The following is a 21,302-nucleotide window of genomic DNA, read 5'->3' on the forward strand; positions in this document are numbered from 1 at the left end:
TAGCAGTCTGAGGGTGTGATCACTATGTGGGATGTTTTCATTTCTTTGATAGTGAATTGCAGTGCATCAGTTACAAATGAAGGACTCCATCAGAAAATAGAACCAATGATCAGGAAAGGACATACAGAGTATGGTGTGGAGAAGCTGGCAGTACTCTCATGTAAATACTTTTCACACAGACATTCTTCAATCCAAACATGTCATTTGAATGATCTCTTATTTCAGTGGGGACTCAGCCATTTTACAGGTAGGCAGGGTGTACAATTTCATATTCTGTAACTGCACAGATTGGGAAGGCATATATATTTAAATTTTGAATTATAGATTTCCATTTTAAAAACTGGCAGAAAATGACCCAAAACCTGCAAGCTGTGGATGGCTAGATTATAAATCACTGGAATTAGAGGCAAAGTTTACGAGACAAAATAAACAATTGAACAATTCTTAGAAGTATGTGTTTCCTCATTTTTGCTTTCTTTGTGCAGTTCCCTAGAAAGTTGTCTGTAATGGATGTACAATATGTGGTTCAAATATCCCCTCAAACAGCTTTCAGAAGATGGATTGCTGTCAGCTATTGTATAGTAACTTCTTTGTATATATGTGTTGATATATCTCTACCAGTTATCTGGGGTTTTTCATATTAGTCATCGTTCAAATTGTAGTTTTGGCCTGACAATATACGTATTGCAGTTTGCACTGTTTTAGTCCCTGATGTGACATTCCTGTCACTCCATGATTGTCCAGGAGGAACAAAATATACTGAAGTGGAAATAGAGACTAGAAATGAAGCTGAGTGCCAGAGAAATAGAAAAGCACAGATGAGAAAAGTAATTTTCAATGCAATATTCCACCAAGCTCTGTATTTTTTAGAGATTTTTGATGTTTATTTTTAAAAGTGCGAACCAATGAAAGGGTCTCCATTTAAAATAAAAGAAAACCAGGTGTTCTTTATTTTAAGGTTATTTTTATACCAAGAGAAATATCTCATTACCATTTCAAGATCTGCCACCACACAGATTTAGATCGTCTGCTAATAAAACACAAGGCTTGTGATCCTGCTCTTCATCTCAGGCTTGCACTACTGTTTCTGATATGAATATCATGGATGTACTTTAGATGTAAATTATCTCAAAAGTATTTCTTTTATCATATTTTAATGTGAAGTAGAGCCAGTGTCTCAGAAGATCATAAAAAGGAGTAAGAAATAATCTAAAGAGTTAAATAATTGGAATTCACCTCATTAAAAGGGAATATTACAGACACAGCAGGAACAGGTGCAAAAATGGGTTTATAGATAAAAAACTGACTAATGTTGTCATTTGGACTCATTATATTCTGAACAATAACTTACTTTCTTCAAATCTGAGAGTTACAGAGAGAGAATTAGCTTCTGTATCTATGCAGCTAAGATAAATTCTGGAGATGGTAATGACATGCCATAATGTGTTATTAATAGTGTAGCCATTACAAAAATTAATAATTTCCAGTCCTGAAAAAAGTTGATTGAACTGGAAATACGTTCTATGATTTATCTATCTGTGTTAGGTAAGTAACCAATCTCTTCCTTGACCACATAATGACTGACTAAGAAAGAGGCAGGCTCAGAAGGCTATGCTTGTCTATTGCTCAGCTATTGCTCAGGAGACAGTTGAGCATCAAAGTGCTGCCTGTCCTGTTAAATTGTTTGTTCACTCCCAGGCTCCCTTTGCATTGCATTAATTAGCGCTCCCCAAGACAGATTTACTAGAGAAGGGGCTAGTCCAAAGAAGGGTGGATTTCATCACTTGGTGCTATTGGGAGCCAGGCCTCTACTAGAGCTCTTTAAGGTGGATCCACTCCTAAGATACCAGGTCAAATACACCAATTATCCCAGACAGATATTTATCTCAGCTTTTATTTAAAGCTTCCATTTCTGGAATTCCAATTCCAGCACTTCAAAGTTCTCATATTTAATAATTTTTAGATTTTTAAAAAGTATCCAAACTACCTACTGGAAATTAGATTATTTAATTAATTTCTTTCTCAGCAAACATTTGGAAGTGTTGATCCCATCCATTCTATAAGTAACCCTTTACATATATAAAAGACCCCCCCTCACTCCATACTTTTTCTTTTCTATGCTAAGTAAGCCCCATTTTTTCAACTTTTTTTCATATTTTCTTTTCATAACTTTCTTCTGGGCTCTTTTCTATTTATTCCCCTCACACACTTTCAAAGTGTGGTAGATAAAAGCTGATGTGATTTGCAAGTGAAGAACTAAGCCTCATCAACATCAAACAGACTGCAGTAATTTTTCCCCAGATATAACACACAACACTTATTAATTAACTAAAAGGGCTAAAATTAGCCTTTGGTTTTGGTTTGTCATGAAAATTATAATATTGCTGACTTAAGTTCAATTTGAGGAGCACAAGGGATTAGTTTGATATGTTTTGTTCTTGACATCCATAGTGCTTACTGCATAGCATTACACTTCCTCCTGAGAGCTTGAAAGTTTATAATTTAGTAATTTGTTATAGATTCTTCCCTGGAACACCTTTAATCTTCTTTTAAAAAATAGGTAGTATACTTGTCCTTCATGTACACTCTGATGTTACCCTTCATCGTTAGTGATACACGCACTGTGGTGACTAGTTCCTAAAGTATTTTAGCATGAAGTTCGTTAGTTGCTACTGATTTGTGTATATTTTACTATTAAATAAATGGGTTTTGGTAAGTCAGTTTGGGCCAAAACCAAGGAAACACAACCTTTATTTAAAACTCACTCATTTTGCCTCCAAAATGATAGAAAGAGTTTTAGTCATTTTATGAACAACATTGGGCAATATCTTCAGCATTTTCAAAAGCATCTGATGAATTTGGGGGTTCACTATGTAGCAGTCAGGCAAGGTCCATCAGAAGGCATGTAAACACCATGTAAGGAAAGAAGGAGAGAGAGCGCACCATTTACAAAAAATCACAAGTAGGGAATGAGGTAATTCAAAATTTTAATTATCTTATGCTATGTCTGTAGAAGCACTGGTGGGGAACAGTTCTGGGCCCTTGATTTTATGTACTGTATCTTGGCATGTTTTAGCCAGTCAGGTTTATAGTCTCCCAGAGTACTTCTGGTGATGGTTCAGGGATTAGCATAACCCAAAAGCATTCTTGGCAATTGGCATGGAGCTACACTACTTGTCGGCTGAGAGTATGCCTGTAGCTACTCTATGCTAGTGCTAAAGAACAATCAAATGTATCCTTAGTTTATTATAATAGATGCACCTAAATTATACCAAGAAGTTAAGATGTGGATTCAAACTTCTCCAAAGTTCTCCTTAGATTTGGGGAGTTTGGCTATATTTTAATTTATTAATATACTTGAGGACACACTGTCCAACCACTTAGCTAAACCCACATCAAAGAATCACTGAGTCTCCAAAGTTTGTGTACATATGTAAAGTGCAAATACACACAGAGAGACACATATACAGACAGAATGTACAAATAAAACTTGTTTAACACAAAACATTCAAGATGTGTTTTTTTGGAGAGCTTGCTATGTGTGTCTGACAATATTTTTCACCAAGGATGACTTTTCTTCAATGAAATTCCTTTAAACTTGGCTGAGAAAGGAAACAAAATGAAACTTTGATGGCACCTGGACCAATATAGCAACAGAAAGTCCTTCATGAGTTTGATGACAGTAAGAGAGAACAAGGACACTGAAACCCCAAGTAAATCTGTCAGATTTGTCTTCTCTTGGGGTTTTTTAGCACAGAAACATAGCGAAAGTGCAAGCAAAAATGATGTTGTGATCAAGTTCTAAAATAATTAGAAATACAAAAAGTTTTGTAAATTATATGTTTAATATCTGAAGATTAAATCCTTAGTTTGACAAAAATTTCACTGTTTTCAGATAGGGAGTTCTCCCTGAGAAAAGGATACAGGAAGAAGGTTATGTCCCTGCGATCCCTTTATTCTTATTAGAGAAGGCTATTATTTATCAGAAGAGTTACACACACACGAAGTCTAAGTCTCCAGAATTCCTACAATAGAAGTTTGAAGTCCACTTAAATAAACTGCAGTGTCAAATACCTCTTCATCACATACCAAAGACCTGTCACAGACTGTGCTTGAGTAAACAGAGGACTCTGGCAGATTGTTCTGAAGGGAACGGCTCCTGAGCTGTGCTGGACCACAGATAAAGCTTGTGTAGAGTATGGAGTCTCTCACTCACTGACCTCTGTTGTGAGGTCCCTCCAGGAGCTGCATATGCAGCATATGAAAAGAAGGGAGACCTCTGAAATAGTAAAACACCAACTATTTCAGGGCTTCATCAATCAAAACTCTTACTTTGGATTCAGTCAGGAAATCTCAGGTTTCCCTTACAAACCATGAAGGACTGAGAATAAGGAGAAGATAAGGTGATGAATCTGTGATTACTTTCATAGAGAAGATACATTCAATAATAACAGGGTCTTTAATTTACAGGTGAAAGCAAGGTCAAAAAATTGGAAGCTGGTGCTGGGCTGGAAATTTAACAACAGACTCAAAACAATGGAAATTAAACAGTGAAACGGCTAAACACATAAAAGATGTGGTTTGTTCTCAGTCTGTGACATTTTAAAACCTGATTGAATAGATTTTAAAAGATATGCTCTGGCTCAAACAGGAAATAGCTCAACGAATTCCTGTGCCTACAAGGATGATCACAAAAGTCCTTTTGGTTCTTACAGTACCTGAATCCATGTTTCTCCACAAAGCAGTATTACTAAATTCATCTCACCTAACATAACCATCTACAAGAGAAGCATCTAGTCCTACCTGGGCATTGGGAATCCCTCTTTAATCTCTGGAGAGAGACAGGAGTCCTTAGAGGGCACTTAAAACTGTCTTTCTCCATAGACATTGGGAAGATGAAACCTATCTTTCATGCTGGTATTTTTTGAAGTAGAAGTTAGGAAACAGCTTTTTAATCCAGCAATTGACAATTTGCTCCATTTGAAAAACAAAATGGATACATCAGACATATAAGCAAATTTTATATGGAGTTTGTAAACTTTCTTCCAAAACTCAGAATCCACATCCTTTCAGGTTTCACAGTCCGTTAACTTTCTTTTTTCTGGCAACTATTTCATATCTTATTCTAGTAAAAAAAAAAAAAAAAAAAAGAAGTACCAAAACTCTCACATGGCAACATTTGCAGCACAAGTCAGAATGTCACAGACGAACTTGCAACAGACAAGTTAAAAATTTATCAAACATATTCTAGTACTTTTTTTGTTAAGTATCTGAGTGACTACACACTGTTTCAAACCATGAGAGTTTAGGTTGTCTCCAGTGACAGTTCTTTCTCTAGTACATCAACTTAAAAAAAACCCCAACAAACTACTATGTTTTTTCTCAGTATGGTTAAAGAATGTTCACTATTGAAATTATATATTTGGATATTATTTTAAACTTCACCAGTTTGCCATCACCATACACATCAGAGGTATTTTCAAGCATCACTGGTGCCCTAGGATTCTGTGTGCTGTGTATATCCCCAGTGAATATGCACTTTAAGAGCTGCAGACATCAACTTCCTGGCTGGTAGGCAAGCAGACAGATATCCTACATACACAAAAGAGGCCAGTCGAGCACTGAGACAGAAGGGAGGCCTCGAACACTTGATCTCAAACAATTAGAGGAAAGCAGTAACTGAAAGCGTAGAATTAGGCTTTTTGATTTAAAGGATAGCATTTCTAGTGAGAGATACAATTCCAGCTTTAGATTGGTTAGATGTCATTTGTGTTTCAAAACAGACTACATTCAGAATTTAAAGCATATGGGTCTCCACATTGATTTAACAGTCAGGCCTTACTAATCTGATTGCAGGATCAGTGGCATAGCTTGTATGAGTCTTTGAAATCCAAGCAAAATTTACAGCAAGTTATTGAATCAGAAAAGAGTCTGTGTAAAACAAAAAACTGAACTGGCTAGACAAATTAAGTTGTCTAAGTAGCTGGCCTTTTTGAACAACTCCCTATTTGCTCATTCTGTCTATGTTACTGTTGGTCTAATGTAAGCTTTGATGTAAAACAGTACTGAAAAAAACCCAATCTCTTTAGGTTTTACAGCCTAAGAATTTTTTTTTTTGTGTCTGTAGGCATCTTCAATTATGACTGGGGAGTATCCACAATTCTTCTTGTTTCCAAAGCACAAAGGGAAGTTAGGTCTGGGGGATTTCTAACAAAAATTCCTAAGAAAGCATTTACCATAACATCCTTCAGCGTATCTGACATCTTCGGAATACAAGTAACTGATATTCCATAAGATTCTCATGTTCAGTCCCCTATATCACAGTCAAAATCACCATGATTGCAGGGAAATCTTCTAATAGTTACACTTGTAGGGAGAAAATGCAATAGAAATTGGTTTGTTTGCTCTTATATTTTCTACATTTTAGCGATAAAACTAACAGAAAGTATTATATCAGATCGTGTAAGATACTAGTGGCTGCTACTCAGAGTGGAAGACTACAGATAGTACAATTGATGATCATTGTGTTGCCAGCAAGTGAAGAGTTATTGAACTCCACTAATATGCCCTGAAATAGGAAAATCATAGACAGGTTAAATCCTAAGTATTCCCAAGGTGAAGGTTAAAAAATGAGCAATTTAAAGGTCTGTAAAATTAGGTCTACTTTGCCTATATAATAAATATTCTGAAAGCAGGTTGAAAAAGTTAAATATAGTGTGGGTACCAAAAGGAGAAAAATTACCTACTAGGCTGTAATAATACATGAACTGTTGTGTTATTCTGTCAAAATTATTTCGGTAAATGCAATAGCAGAACTAGCATCTCCTTTATGATTTATATGGTTTTCTGTTAATCTGTAATGAGTTATTAAAATCTAAGCCACAATGCAATTAATAGCAACAATAACAATAGTGTTTTGTTGCACTGTGGTAATTTTTCCAGAACAGATTTCCTGGTATTTAATTGAAGTAACCACCATAGTAAATGTGCTCAGTAGTAAAATCTTGTTCTGATGTAGATTACTGTCAAATTAAATCATGACCAGCAATTCTTAGAAAACAGACAATAAATTATATTGATTTTTTCAACCGAGTTTTAATTCTTCAAATGCATGAGGCAAGTGGTACAGAAATAGCTTTATTAATCAATAAACCGTGTTTGAAGGGATAATCCAAATAACTGATTGCCCCAAATTGTACTGCTATTCTCCCTCTGTGGAAAGCAATGTAACTGCTCTGGATCTATACCATGTGAGTGCAAAAAAGCATTTGTCCCACTGACTACAATATTAGTTTCCTCGTAACAGCAAAGATGAAATATTGCGACTAGCAGTCCTGAGCTATCACTTTATGCTTGAATCACAAAATCATGCAATGGTTTGGGTTGCAGGGAATCTTTAAAGATCGCCTAGTCCACCCCCCTGACGTGGGCAGGCACACCTTCCTCTAGATCAGGCTGCTCAAAGCCCCATCCAACCTGGCCTTGAACACTGCCTTTAACTCCAGGAATTTATTTAAGGCTACATTTAATAAATTCCCCCTTAATGCCACAAAAAAAAAAAGTCTTTTCTCCTTTCTTGTCAGAGCACACATACATTTTTAAACATATATTTTTAAATGGTTGCACTCATTCTAAAATGTTACCCAAAGTCTAATATTAAGCAAAAAAGAGCTTCCTATAAGTTGGAATATGTCTCTGTTATTTTCTTTGATGAACAAGATGAAACAATGAAAAAAAGAAGGGCCTCCATAGCTAGAATGCCAATCCAAGTCTAATGAAATATAATTTCAGTACTCTGATCTCCACCAATCCTTTTCTAAAAGCTTGGATATTGCTGTCTGACAATACTTCCCTACCTCACAGGGGTACTATGAAGATAATTACATTAAAAGTGTTAAGCCAAAGGACATTACGTGATTAAATATGTTAGTTAACTAGGGTTTACATGATATTCTTCATTAATAAAAAACTGATATTGGTATATCTGTTTTGAATAAATAATCAAATAATTAAAATGTAGTTTACATCCATTAACCTAATGAAGTTTGTATACTTAAGCCAGTTTAAGATATTACTGATACTTTTTGTGACTGACTCGATCTTGAATACCATGATCATAGATCATCTCACCACACATCACATTTTACTTCCACAGAAATGCAGACAAGGGGTAAGGAACAATAAAAAAGACTGGGAAATAATTGTGGCTAGGGTAGTTTACACCAAGAAAGGAGTTATTTATACATCTGCCACTGTTCCTAATCTATCTTCAGGCCACATATTCCTTCAGAAAGAAAGAAAAGGCAGCATTTGGCCATCTGGGCTTCCTTCAGATGCATTACTCAGATTATCAACTACACCACTGGGCACCACAATTCCTGATGAGCAGAGCTGGCATCCAAACAAGCAGTGTTGCCAAAAAGCACTTGAGCCCTGAGACCTCAAGATAAATCATAGGTTTTCCTTTTAGTTTGTTTTATAATAAGCTGTAAGTTTCTTAAATTCTACTGTGGTTATAATACCTAGTTCTGATACATTAATGATCTCAAAGCATATTTCTTTTTATCTTCATTTGTATATAAGATCAAAGAGGTGAAACAACGGTCATCCACGGACTAGCTAGAGCCAGATTGCAAAGTATCCAGAAGACCAGCTACTGCTTTATCTACTAAGGTGATGCATTTTGCACTGACTATAGAAATTGTTGTATTTAACTTGTATTTCTGTAAGAAATCTGTATTCCTTTTCTGTGGATAAAAATGCATTTTTAGCTAGCATCATGTATTTCCTAATTACCCATTTGAGTTGTTCCCAAGCATAAAGGCATGTTTTGAATTAAGAAAACCTTATCTACTTTATCTATCATGAATATCTGATAGCAAATATTTAGTTACTTAATGGCAAAACAAAAGTCCCTGTGCTTATTGTAAATGTGATGTAATTCTGCTTCCTGTATACAGAATGTAAGCGAAAAAAACATGAAGTCTCTGGAAACTGTTAAGACAAAGTAAAATGTCAGCAGTGGTTATCTTGGGAGTTGATTCCTGAAATGCATGGAAAAAAGTATGGGCAGAAGCATGTTTGATAAGTTACATCATCCTAGCCTACAAATAAATCTAAAGCTTATTAACAGATCCTATTCTGCTACCTCTTGGTGTTGGCCATGTCCAGTGACTGCTTGCATGGCTAACTAGTGTATTTTATTAGCAATGTATCACAAAATTATTATTATTTGCCATCCATTATAACAATCAAAACCCAGTTTTTTGAGACACCTGTTATAATTTGAAACTAGCTGTCACAGCCGTCTCCTCTAACAATCCTTATACTCTCCTATTTTGAAACAAAATGAACGTTTGCTAATCAAATCAAGAAAGATTGGATAATTTAATATATTTAATAACAGACATTATTGTGATGAAACTGATTATTAAAATGTTTTGATGCATTTCAGAAAACTTAGTGCTGTTTTATGGACTGAGAATGACGATACAGTCAAGCACAGAAGTACATTTTAAACATGATTATTCTTTGTCCTTGTGCAAATATCTTGACACAAAGCCATCAACTACTTGAGGAAGTGGTGGATTTTCTGCTGACCAGGATGGATGTATTTGCTACATGCTGAAAGTCTCTACCTCTCTGACAGCTAATGGCAGATTGTCTGTTTTGTAGCTAGGCGTGCAGACTGCAGACAAACCCTTCTTTCCTCAGGTTATTTCTTTCTCTCTCTTTGATGGAGGCCATTGCTCCAGTGTTCAGCTGGCTGAAGCACTATGTGTTTGTGTCCAGGCTCGCTTCAGAAAATCTCAGATAGGTTTAACCTGGTGATAACGGTGAATAAGACCCTATTTTTTTGCCTGAAGAACCTATGAGACCTTATACGAGCCCTTCAAGGCTTATGAAAACAGAAGCATTGTTTATAGCAAAAAACAGCTGGACAAGGTATGACCTTGCTCTGGCAACCTCACATCCCAGAGAGGACAGCAACTGCCTCAATGCTGGCTGGTCAAACTTATCAAACTTGCCTTCTGCCTGTCTGATTTTTTCCTTGTAAGTAAAGGAGGAACAGATTGCCAAAGCAGCTCATGTTAATATTTTGTCTGGCCTTAATAGGTTCAGAAACCATTTTGTCTTTTTCACATGTGTTCAGTTGGGTACCCTGCAATGTTAAATACATTGGCAAACTTACATATGGATGAACACTGTGGGACCACCTATACTAGCAAAAGTCTTACAAATGTAATAGCAACCACCAGAACTGGCTGTTGTTACTCTCGGTGTACACAGAGGGTTTTATGTCTGGGAGGTTCTCAAACAACAGGTGCTCTCCAATACGGTCCGTGAACAAGTTGACCAGTAGGTAAACCAGGTTATGGATTTTCAGCATGTTTGCTCTTTTATATGAATGCTTTTACTACAGCTAAACCAATTCAGAACGCACAGCACCTGTTCACATTACGCAGGGAGCAGCCTTGGAGACCTGCCGTGCTAGTAAATGTCATCCCAAAGGGAACAGCACTCGTGGGCCTGCTGAGCCATTCACCTGAGTCTGCTTGAAATCAGTGTGATGAAATATTAAAAACCTGACCTGAGGGACTTTGGGTTTTACTGTATCCAAAGAGAAAAACCCAGGCACAGAGATGACAGTATGTGCTGCATTGTAAATTTGGGATTTTCTTCTCCCCTTAAGCCAAATCAAATATAGTTCTCTACTTGCAACATAGACTTTGGAGTCATTATCTTCAGATTTCAACCTCTATTCAGAATTCCAAACAGATAAGAGTTTACAATTAGGGTTACTCCACCTTCCTCACACTCACGGAAATATGTTTGTATATATATCAGCTTTTGGCAGTAAAAATACACAATATTGTCAATAACAATACTGCTGGGCACAATTCAGTTGCCCAGAGATAGTCTCTTATCATTAAAGAACCCTAGGGTTTCTTACCTGGTCTTCAGCTGTTGTTCCAGAAGTACATGTGTCTTCTGAAGACCTTGTGTGACACAACTACTACTGTTGATGTCTCAAATGCCCTAAGGCATCTCAGCTGACACAGGAATAATCAGTCTTCACTTACTGCTAAAAAATCCATTATTGATCATCTGTCAAAATATGAGACACCACCGATCAATCTGTAGGTAAACAGCCTTTCATAAGTCATCTAAGGGCAAAGGATTTCACGAACAGCTGGCCCTCCTCTAAGGATTCTGTCAAGCCTTCCTCTGCAGTGTTAAACTTGTGAGGCTTCTCCTTTATTTTTCTGCATTCGCCTAAAATAAACCTTGCCATCTACTGCTTACTGCTAAAGACAGTTAACTGCAGTGCAAAGGTTCTGCATAGCTGCGTTTCACTCCAAAACAAGTGACATATGTTGTGTATGTTGCACCATGATCCAGAAACTGTGGTTTAGCTTGACAGAGCTGGAATATTTGCCTGTGGATAATTTTTTTTCCCTTTTTGGGAGCAAAATAACATTTAAAGGCAGCTAATAATCTACAATTTCTATGTCACTGACTGAAACTTTCCAGAAATAACAGAGAGGTAAGACATTTAATATAAATACTTTAGTAAAAGTGCAGAGAGATGACAATGTAATAAAGGAATAAATTCCCCCAAACAAACAAAAAATCACAAAGCATTCAGAGTGGTTTTTAGTTATGTCCCATTTTCGTAAACATGTTGGATTGACATATTTTTAATATAGATTCTAACCTTACTAGGAAGCCCCCAGATTATTGTTTTAACAGCAATTTTTAGTACTATTTCACTGCCTAAAGTAGGAAGTAACATGTGAATGTTAGAATCTAGGCTTTGCTGTCATTTACATTAGTTTGTAATGCGTAACATTTTCATTTTAAAATGATAACATGGAAAAAGCCAGTCCTCAGTAAAGAATGCCTGCAACACATGATTTTGATGGGATGTCAGGAACATCCAAGAAACAAAGAAACAAAGAAACATCAACACCCAGAGCGGTGACTTTGTAATGAAAATGTGTACTGTCCCACCATCCACTCCTGCACTGGTAGCTACCACTGTAGCAGCTTGCTCTCTCATTGAGCCCTGTGGACTCCCTAGAGCCACGGGAGAGTGCATTTGGTTATGGTGCAGGCAACCTCCTTAACATCCAGCCCAAAGGCACAGCGTTTATCAGCTCTGCACTAGCTCCTACAATCATCAGTCCAGGGGCTGTGGAAAACTCAGCACTCTGTTAATCCATTTGTCCCATTTACAGTTCAAATCAATGAGCCAGCACTGAATTTCTTTCTGTGTTTTCCCATCCCATCCGGTGCACTTTCTCCTGCTCAGTCCCTCCCTACGAGCAGCTCCATGGTTTTGCTCTCAGCATCAAGTGACATGCAGCTGACAGGAACACTCTCACTCAGCTTTTCTGCTCCCAGGCATTTCAGCTCCTCAGCACATTTCTAATCGAACCTCTGAGCTCTCAGGAGACAGGATATGGTGTAGGGGAGAACTTTGTAGAGTAGGGCTGATGGTTGGACTCAATGATCCAAAGGGTCTTTTCCAACTTGAATGATTCTGTGATTCTATGATTCTATGTTTGGTTGGCCTCACTGTCTACCCTTGGCTTTCTATAGACATCAGCCCTTTCTTCTGGATGTTCAAATACTTTTCATGGGAGAGTACTCCTTGGCATCTGCCAGCTCTATTCTTCTCACAACCTGTTCTTGCATGATTTAGGACTATAATCCCAATCCAATAAACTAAAATTGACATTATTTACTGTTGCCAGTACTGCAGCAGCTGCAGCACAGAACAGTTCCTGACAGGAATCACCAAGAACCTCCCAGATAAATGTGACTACTTCTTTACCTGCAGTTTACTTGCTTTCTTGTCAGGAGTCTGAGCTTACAAACGGGGGAATAAGGAAAGATTTCAGACAAGAATCCACAGCAATTCTATGAGCAGCAAACTGACACAACTCTTCTACATGTCTTTTCTCCATAATTTGGCTCTTTGCAAGGCAAATTATTTGTCACAAAGAAGGATTTCCTATATGAGTTTGTAAGGAGACATTCATACCCACAACATTGTATGGGTCATTCAACATGCAAAGTATTCTGAATAATAAAGAAAACAGATTCAAACTGAAAATCATTGCTCTCCAAATTACAAGGAGCTTGGTTGCAATCACCAGGGCCATGTTGGTATATGACCTGGCTGGACAGGAAAGGGGTCTCCAGGTAAAAAAGAGGCTGAGAACCTTTGCTCCAAACAAAACACATCTATCTATAGCCAGCATATCACTGCTTCCCTCAGGGCAAGTCAGATGCACTTTCAAAGAACTGAAGGTTTATAATCTCATTTTTCATAATCTCTGCATTTTTTTCTCTGCCTTTCACAGCTATTTGAAGATCATTGTTGGACTTAAAAATATGTATACATGTAAAAGTATTTTTTTTTCTCAACTGACCTAAATCAGTCCTTTCAAGCACAGCACCTGGGTGTTAGCTTTGGAGGCCAGTCTTTGCTCTGGGGAGAATGGCCTAGTGGACCTTCTGAGAAAGTAGAGTCAACTGTAGGAATCTCAAACCCATACAAAGGGACTGGGTTTGAGAGAGGATCACAGGATTTATGTTCATTTGCTTCTAGGACTTTGCTTCAACATTTTTCAGGTCATTTGCAATAGAAAGTTACATCTGCTCTGTGGTGACTCAAGAAAGGGAATGTGGTCTGTTTATTCCACTTATTATGGATTGATAACTGTATTCCAAAGCCATAATTAGCAGCAATGATTAAAGTCTCAGCAGCCATGCTTAAGGTTGAAATGGTTGGTGACCGAGCTCTCTTACGTTATCCTGCTCTGTCAGGGTTAGACCATGCTGTTATCCCTGCTCCATGGACAGAACTCACCAGGACTGCTAATCAACACATTTCATAAACCCTATCTGCCCATACAATTTCTCTTTAATCCCTTATTCGAGGACTGACAGACTTAATAGCTGTTTTTTAAAATGAAGGGAACATGTAGAAAGACCTATTTTCTAGCCTGCATTATATATAAAAATATCAGTGTCAGCTGGCAGGCAACCTTTCCTTTCAAAAATACAGCTTTGCAAGCTAAAACCCAGCTGGGATGAAAGGCAACTTTACATAAAGGCAGTGCTGCTCTGCCTGTCATTCTCTCCTCTCAAAGTAGTGAGGACTGCTCACCACCTTATATAGACTTGCCAGAAAGAAAGAAAGAAAGAAGAAAAGAAAGCAAGCAAGCAAGAAAGAAAGAAAGGAAGAAAGAAGATGCTCACAAGCATTAACTGATACCAAAGAAATTTGCTCAGGGTAATCCCTGTGCTTTGGAGCAATAGAATGATAATCACCAATATTTGTTACTGTTGTGGGGTTTACTGGGAGATGCATCCTGCTGAGGTCTCTGGAAACACAGGTCCTGCAGAGGTTATGTGCATGGCTGCTCAGGCTTCAAAACATGCGCACTACTCATGCTCCATTATTCAACGATTTTCAAGCGTGTTTGGGCTCTATCAGTTCTTTGACCTTTGGATAGGTTTGCAGCATCCAAGTTCAGCTCAAATGTGACAAAGGTCCTCTTAATTGCAAATCAATCTTCCTTCCTTCCTTCCTTCCTTCCTTCCTTCCTTCCTTCCTTCCTTCCTTCCTTCCTTCCTTCCTTCCTTCCTTCCTTCCTTCCTTCCTTCCTTCCTTCCTTCCTTCCTTCCTTCCTTCCTTCCTTCCTTCCTTCCTCAACAGCCCAGCTTCTGCAATTCATTTATTTGATGATTATTTTATACAATATGTTAAACAATTCAAGGAATTAATTTAAGTTGCTCTCTATCATTTACATTTAAATCAAAAAAGTTTGTTTTCAGTTTAGTCCAGAAAGACTGTTATTCTGCGTACTCCTTACCAATTATATCTTCACTGTTTTCTCATTTGGACTCCTCCATTTGAAGTGTTTGAACTATGTTGTTTTCAGGTAAAGGCTTGACTTTTCACCACAGAGAATTTGTCCTACTTTGTTTAAGATTAGGAAATTTGACATGAAGGCATCCAATATCAGAAGCAGTTTGACAAATACAAAATGTACATTTAATTCAATAATCAGGTTTAAATCAAGCTCCAGTCAATAGGAGAATAATGTTCCATCAGCAAATGAAGCACACAGGGGCTTGCTGTTCTCTGCTTTTTCCCTAAATATTTTCAGCTCTGAGGTAAAAATTTACATAAACCTTGTAAAGAAAAAAACTTCTGAAAGATCTGAATTTCTATCCTGCTAAGCACAGAAAGCGCTGATGAGTCACTGCAAAGCTTTTCCAAACTTATCTGAACATGTCTGATGTGGGATTTGGATTGGGGATGCATAGGCACAAGTGCACTCAAAGCATATCCTGGAGTTTCTGGCTGCAATCTAGTTGGAATGATCTTAAAGTAACTTTCCTTGGGGCTGCCTAGGGTTTCATCAGACGGAAAAAAACATGTAGATTTGCAAACATTAAAAAAAACCCACTAAAAACCACACCACTTCAAACACTTAGTCTTTTGTGGTTTGGCTCATTTGTATTTTTAGTGAAGAAAATCATAATAATATTAGAGCACACAGCCTCCAGCTCAGTTGCAAAACTTGCCCATGATGCAGTGGGAAAGAGGTTGGAGGGTTGTGGCCCAATTTGTTTGCACCTTCGCTGCTCCCCCCAGGAAAGTAATGCTTCAGTGCCACCTCATGGCTTCCTCCTCCACAGAGAGGGGTCATCCCAGCAAGATGTGGTGCCACTGCTACCTTGTGTTTGCTCTGTGGTATTGAACAACTATTCTATTTTTTTAATATCATAAACACAGAGCTCTGGAAATGAGTTTGTGATGAGAGATAGTGCTTAGATCTGATGAACAGCTGCGGCACAGTCACTGCCACAGCTCACTGCAGTGCACCTGGTGCCCCTGGGTGGGATGAGGCAGCTGTCCCAGGGAGGCTTGCTTCGAGATAGTTAGTAGGCTAGCACATGTCCTCAGCCTTCCCTTCTCCTTTCCAGCTACAGCACCTTCCCCAAGGCTGCCAGCAGGCGCCTCCTTTCGCTCAGGACTGATCCTTCCACTAAGAACAGATATCTGCAAAGGCCATGAGAGGAGGGAGAGGTACAGCCAACCACCTCTTGCACTAAAACGTAGAATGCTGTCTTGCACAATCATACTGAAGTATAATAACAAAACTGCAGTACTAGTGATGAATGGGGACAGACAACCAGAACAACCACCTCCTACTCTCTTCTTAGACATAGTCAAAATTATAGTCATACTTTTGTTTACAGAGTCTCCTCTCAATCCCCATTAATATTCTGTGTTTAGCTGAGACTGCAACAATGCACATCACCTCACACAGACCTTGCTAATTTGGGATAGCCTAGGGTAGAATAGCTCCACCTTGGGACACTCTGCTGGGAATGGCGAGGTAGAGGGACACACACACGAGTTTTAATGTTTGAGGAGTAGCATGCTGAACTCAGGTCAAAGATCTACTTCAGTCCTCTAAAACTTTCCCAAACTGGAACGGAATGAAGACTTCTGAGCATTTCAAACCATGTGAGTCTTTGCCCTAGTTGACTTCTACTTCTGTAGTGAGCAACAGGTATCAGGCAGGACAACTCAAGCTACCCAGACTCCCAGTACAAATCCAGGAAATATTGAACATTTCAGAAAAAAAGGACAAAAGGTCAGACATGATGTTATTTAGACTAAAGGAAACTTGCTAAAGAGGAACCAGAGAGGTGGTAGATGCCCCATTCCTGGAAACAAACATTCTAAATTTTGAACTGTTTATGTCTGTGGTGTCATTATGTGTATTTTATCCTGCCTTTTTTAAATGGACATGAAAATCCATCACTCTTTGGCAATGTATGCTGGGAAGATGAGTTTGAGAAAAAATGCTGCCACAAGCATTTTTAGGGATTTAATTGCTGGCTCTGGCAGCCAATCCAAAGTCTTGATTCAATTTCTTGTATTTTGTCAAGGTTATAATTAGCTTTAAACTTGTGATGAAGATCTGCAAAGCTGAAGTAAGCAAGTTGTTTGTAGCTGGGACAACAGTTTTGCTGGGTATCCCATCCCAAATCCTATCCAGGGACCTTGCCTGTACAGTGACTACTGTAATTTTCCCTGTGATATAAATAAATTACAAAGGCCTAGCATCAATTAGCCACTAAAATGCCTAGGTTTTCCTTTCTCGTTTGCTACTTAACAGAGTTATTCTAACATCCAGTGCAGCTACAGCTTGATTTTAGATCACAGGATGTTAAAAACTGTCCCTCATTTCATTTCCTAATCACCAGCATTTGTACCACGCTCATCTGCTCCCAAACTCCACACATACACCGTATTTTGAAGCTATGAGTTTCTGTACAACTCATTTCCTGCAAACTTAGTCAGACTCCAGGACATGAAACCTGCTTAAAAACGAAGTGGATATGTTTTATGTCAATATGTTTACACATCAAACAAAACTGAAATGCTACCTTACTTTGGAAAATATATTCCAACTCAATTTACCAGGGTAATGTCGTAGGTAAATGTCACAGCACAACCTCTACACAAATGTACTTTTTTCCTTCAGTGTTATGTTTGAGATTGAGCCTTCTTTTGAGAAATGGTGTTTCTGGACATGCTTGATATCTAGAAATGATGCTTCTTGTCAAATAGTAATAATTTATTTCTGCTATTCAGCTATACATTTCTCTTTACAATGGGAGGCACAATAGACTGGTCTTTTCTGTGGTACCATCAAAGAAAAAAAGTATGTTTGCAGAGTTTACCATAACTGCTAAAAAAGTACATTTTAAGTATAACAAAGTGCCATCTAATGATATTAACAACGCAAGACATAATTGAAGATATTAAAAAGGCATAAATATTTTTTTCTGGTTTTAGTGTCTTTTTGTTGTTTGATTATTTTGCCACCAATTTAAAATACCACCTCTATCAGAGACCTTTATGCAGGCAACATTAAAGAACCCATTCTGCCACCCTAATCACAATAGTTTCTATACCTGTAGGTATCCTGAAACAATGTGGTAGGACTATTCATGGAGTTCCAGGGTGAAAAATAGGATTAAAAATATCAAAACTCTTCTGATTCTCTTTGTGTTAACCCTGCTGCTTCTAAACACTGTAAGTGAGGAATCTTGTTTTATATCATATCTTGGCAGTACAAAAGAGAGGAGGCTGAGAAGAACATTGTCTTGGGACTTACTTGCTTCTGTCAGTTTATGTCACAACATTACATTTATTTTAATGAGGGGGTGTTACATTTCATGTCTGCCTATGATAACTAAATTAAAACAAATGGAAAAAGACATGAAATCCAGCAAATTCTAAAGCATTAGACATTTTCATAGCTAATGAGAGCACTCTATTAAATTAGAAAAGATATTCTATTCGATTAGAAAAGTTAAACACAGTTACTTTATAAAAAAGAAAATTAAAAAAAAAAAATCCTCATTAATCAGTAATAAAACCATGCCATGTTGGCTAAAGGTAGACAGAAGTGTCTATTCCACTGCAGAGTTTCCCTGAAGAATTTCCTCCAATGTTTCTGGTGCTGGTTGCTGGAAGAGAAGACACATAAACTCAAAAAGGTCAATAACATGCTCCAGCATGGTAACTTCCATGCTGTTATGATTCTTTGTGTGAATGGCATGAAGAAATTTCAATATACTAGTTATACTGTTAAGGAAAAAGATACCTTGAGCTGCTGAACAATACAGTCCTGGAGTTTACCCTCTCATCGAAGCAGTGTGTACAACTGCTGTTTGAGCAGAGAATACTGTGTGATGCCATGCACTATGTGTTCTATTCTGTTACAGTCCTACAGTGTTGACAATTCTTGATTTACAGTATCTCCTTCAACCCTCCTGTAGCAGGGACCAAAGGAAAAGTCAGCTGTCTGCTACTGGCTTTTAAGACAAACAAACTAAAAGGGGTTACATAGTCACCTTTACTTCCATCTCACAGAAGTGGAAGAGACATCTGTTTCCTTGAGACTGTATTTATCCCCGGATAAGAATTGCCAAAGAAAAGCTTTTTTTCTTTTATTTTTTTTAAAAAAAAAAGCTTTCTTGTTAGACTACATAACAGTGTGAAAGACAGAACAAAAGCATGAGGAACAGAACATTGCTCCAGGTTAGACTTCTTACTGAATTTAGAGGATAAAAGAATTAATTCACAATTTTGTCTGTAGGACAAAAAAATGCTAAACAATTTTAAACTAAATACCACACACGCCATCATTCTTATGGCTTGATGTAACATGTTACAAGCTACAGCTGGTTCTACCATTGAATATACTGTTTTGAATTCAGATAAAGGATACAGAAAAATAATTTCCACTCAATCATCTATCAGCTTTTGCTACATTCTATATTTCATAATTTATTTTCCCCTCAGCAATATTTTTTTCTTCATAGGCAAGGCAATTAATTCTTTACCTGGACAAATAAAGTTGAGTGCATATGCATTCACTCATAAGATTTTTATATTGCTAAATGAGCTATTCAACACTTTTCAAACAACCCATTTAACATAGTTTCTTTATCAAAAATCATTAAATTTTATATTTGCTTTATAAATCAGCCACCTGTACACCATTTGTTTATGGAAAAACTGTGAGGGATTTTAATACATACAAGACGTGACTCTAATCTTTCATTCTTCATTTTCAGCTCTCTCCTTGATAATTTTGCATCAAAGTGCTAATAACATCTTTCTGTTCTTCATCAAGAACTCAAGTACCACATAATTCTTTTTCTACCCAATCACATTGTTTTAAAAAAGAATATTTACATTATATGATGCCTTTCAATCTGTCAAGTCATTCTTCTGGTCTACTGCTAACTTCACTGAAACACAGAAACATCAAATGTTTTGGGTTGGAAGGGACCTTAAAGATCATCTAGTTCCCACCCCCCTGCCATGGGCAGGGACACCTTCCACTAGACCAAGTTGCTCAAAGCCCCGTCCAATGTGGCCTTGAACACTTCCAGGGAGGGGATATCCACAACCCACATAGTAAGGAATTTTTTCCTTACATGTGATTTAAATCTACCCACTTTCAGTTTAAAATCATTACGCCTCGTCTTATCACTACAATCCCTTATAAAGAGTCCCTCCCCATCTTTCCTGTAGCCCCCTTTAAGTACTGGAAGGCCGCTGAAAGGTCTCCCTGGACCTGCCTTTTCTTCAGGCTGAACAATCCCAACTCTTTCAGCCTGTCCTCATAAGAGAGGTCCTCTAGCGCCCTGATCATCTTCATGGCCTCCTCTGGACTTGCTCCAACAGGTCCATGTCCTTCTTGTGTTGGGGGCCCCAGAGCTGGTCAAAATACTCCAGGTGGAGTCTCACAAGAGCAGAGTAGAGGTGGAGAATTGCCTCCCTCGACCTGCTGGTCACACTTGTCTTGATGCAGCCCAGGATACGATTGGCTTTCTGGGCACATTGTCCACATTGCTGGCTCAGTCAGTTTTTTCCTCTACCTTCAGTTTTCAACCTTCTCTGCAGGGCTGCTCTCAATCCATTCTCTGCCGAGCCTGTATTTGTACATGGGCTTGCCTCAGCCCATGTGCAGGATCTTGCACTTGGCCTTGTTGAACTTCACGAGGTTTGCATGGTCCTACCTCTCAAGCCTGTCCAGGTCCCTCTGGATGGCCCATCCCTCCAGCATGTCAACTGCACCACACAGCTTGGTGTCATTGGTGAACTTGCTGAGGGTGCACTCAATCCCACTGTCCATGTCACCAACAAAGATGTTAAACAGCTCTGGCCCCAACACTGACCCCTGAGGAATGCCACTTGTCACTGCTCTCCACTTGGACATCGAGCTGTTGACCACAACTCTTTGAGTGTGACCATCCAGAAAATTCCTTATCCACCAAGTGGTCCATCCATCAAATCCATGTCTCTCCAATTTAGAGACAACAATGTTGTGTGGGACAGTGTCAAATACCTTGCACAATTCCAGGTAGATGATGTCAGTTGCTCTTCTGTACTTTACTTTTGTAAACTGTCAGCTGTATCTATTTCTAGAAGAGAATGAACCATCATGTGATACATGTTTCTTTCAGAACAGCCTGAAGAGAATGAGATGCATAGGTATATCATGTATAGGTTATACATGCTACCCAGCTCTATTAATCTAGCATTGTTAAGACTATTAGCACTGTTGCCTGAATTTGTCCTCTAGTTAATCTCCCCAACTCTCATTCCAAGTTTCAAACCAGATTCAAAGACTTGAGGTTAAGCTAAGAAAAAAACCCAACCTTTTCTTCCAGACACAGAA

The sequence above is a fragment of the Strix uralensis genome, chromosome 1 (assembly GCF_047716275.1).
Source record: "Strix uralensis isolate ZFMK-TIS-50842 chromosome 1, bStrUra1, whole genome shotgun sequence".
Classification (NCBI taxonomy): domain Eukaryota; kingdom Metazoa; phylum Chordata; class Aves; order Strigiformes; family Strigidae; genus Strix; species Strix uralensis.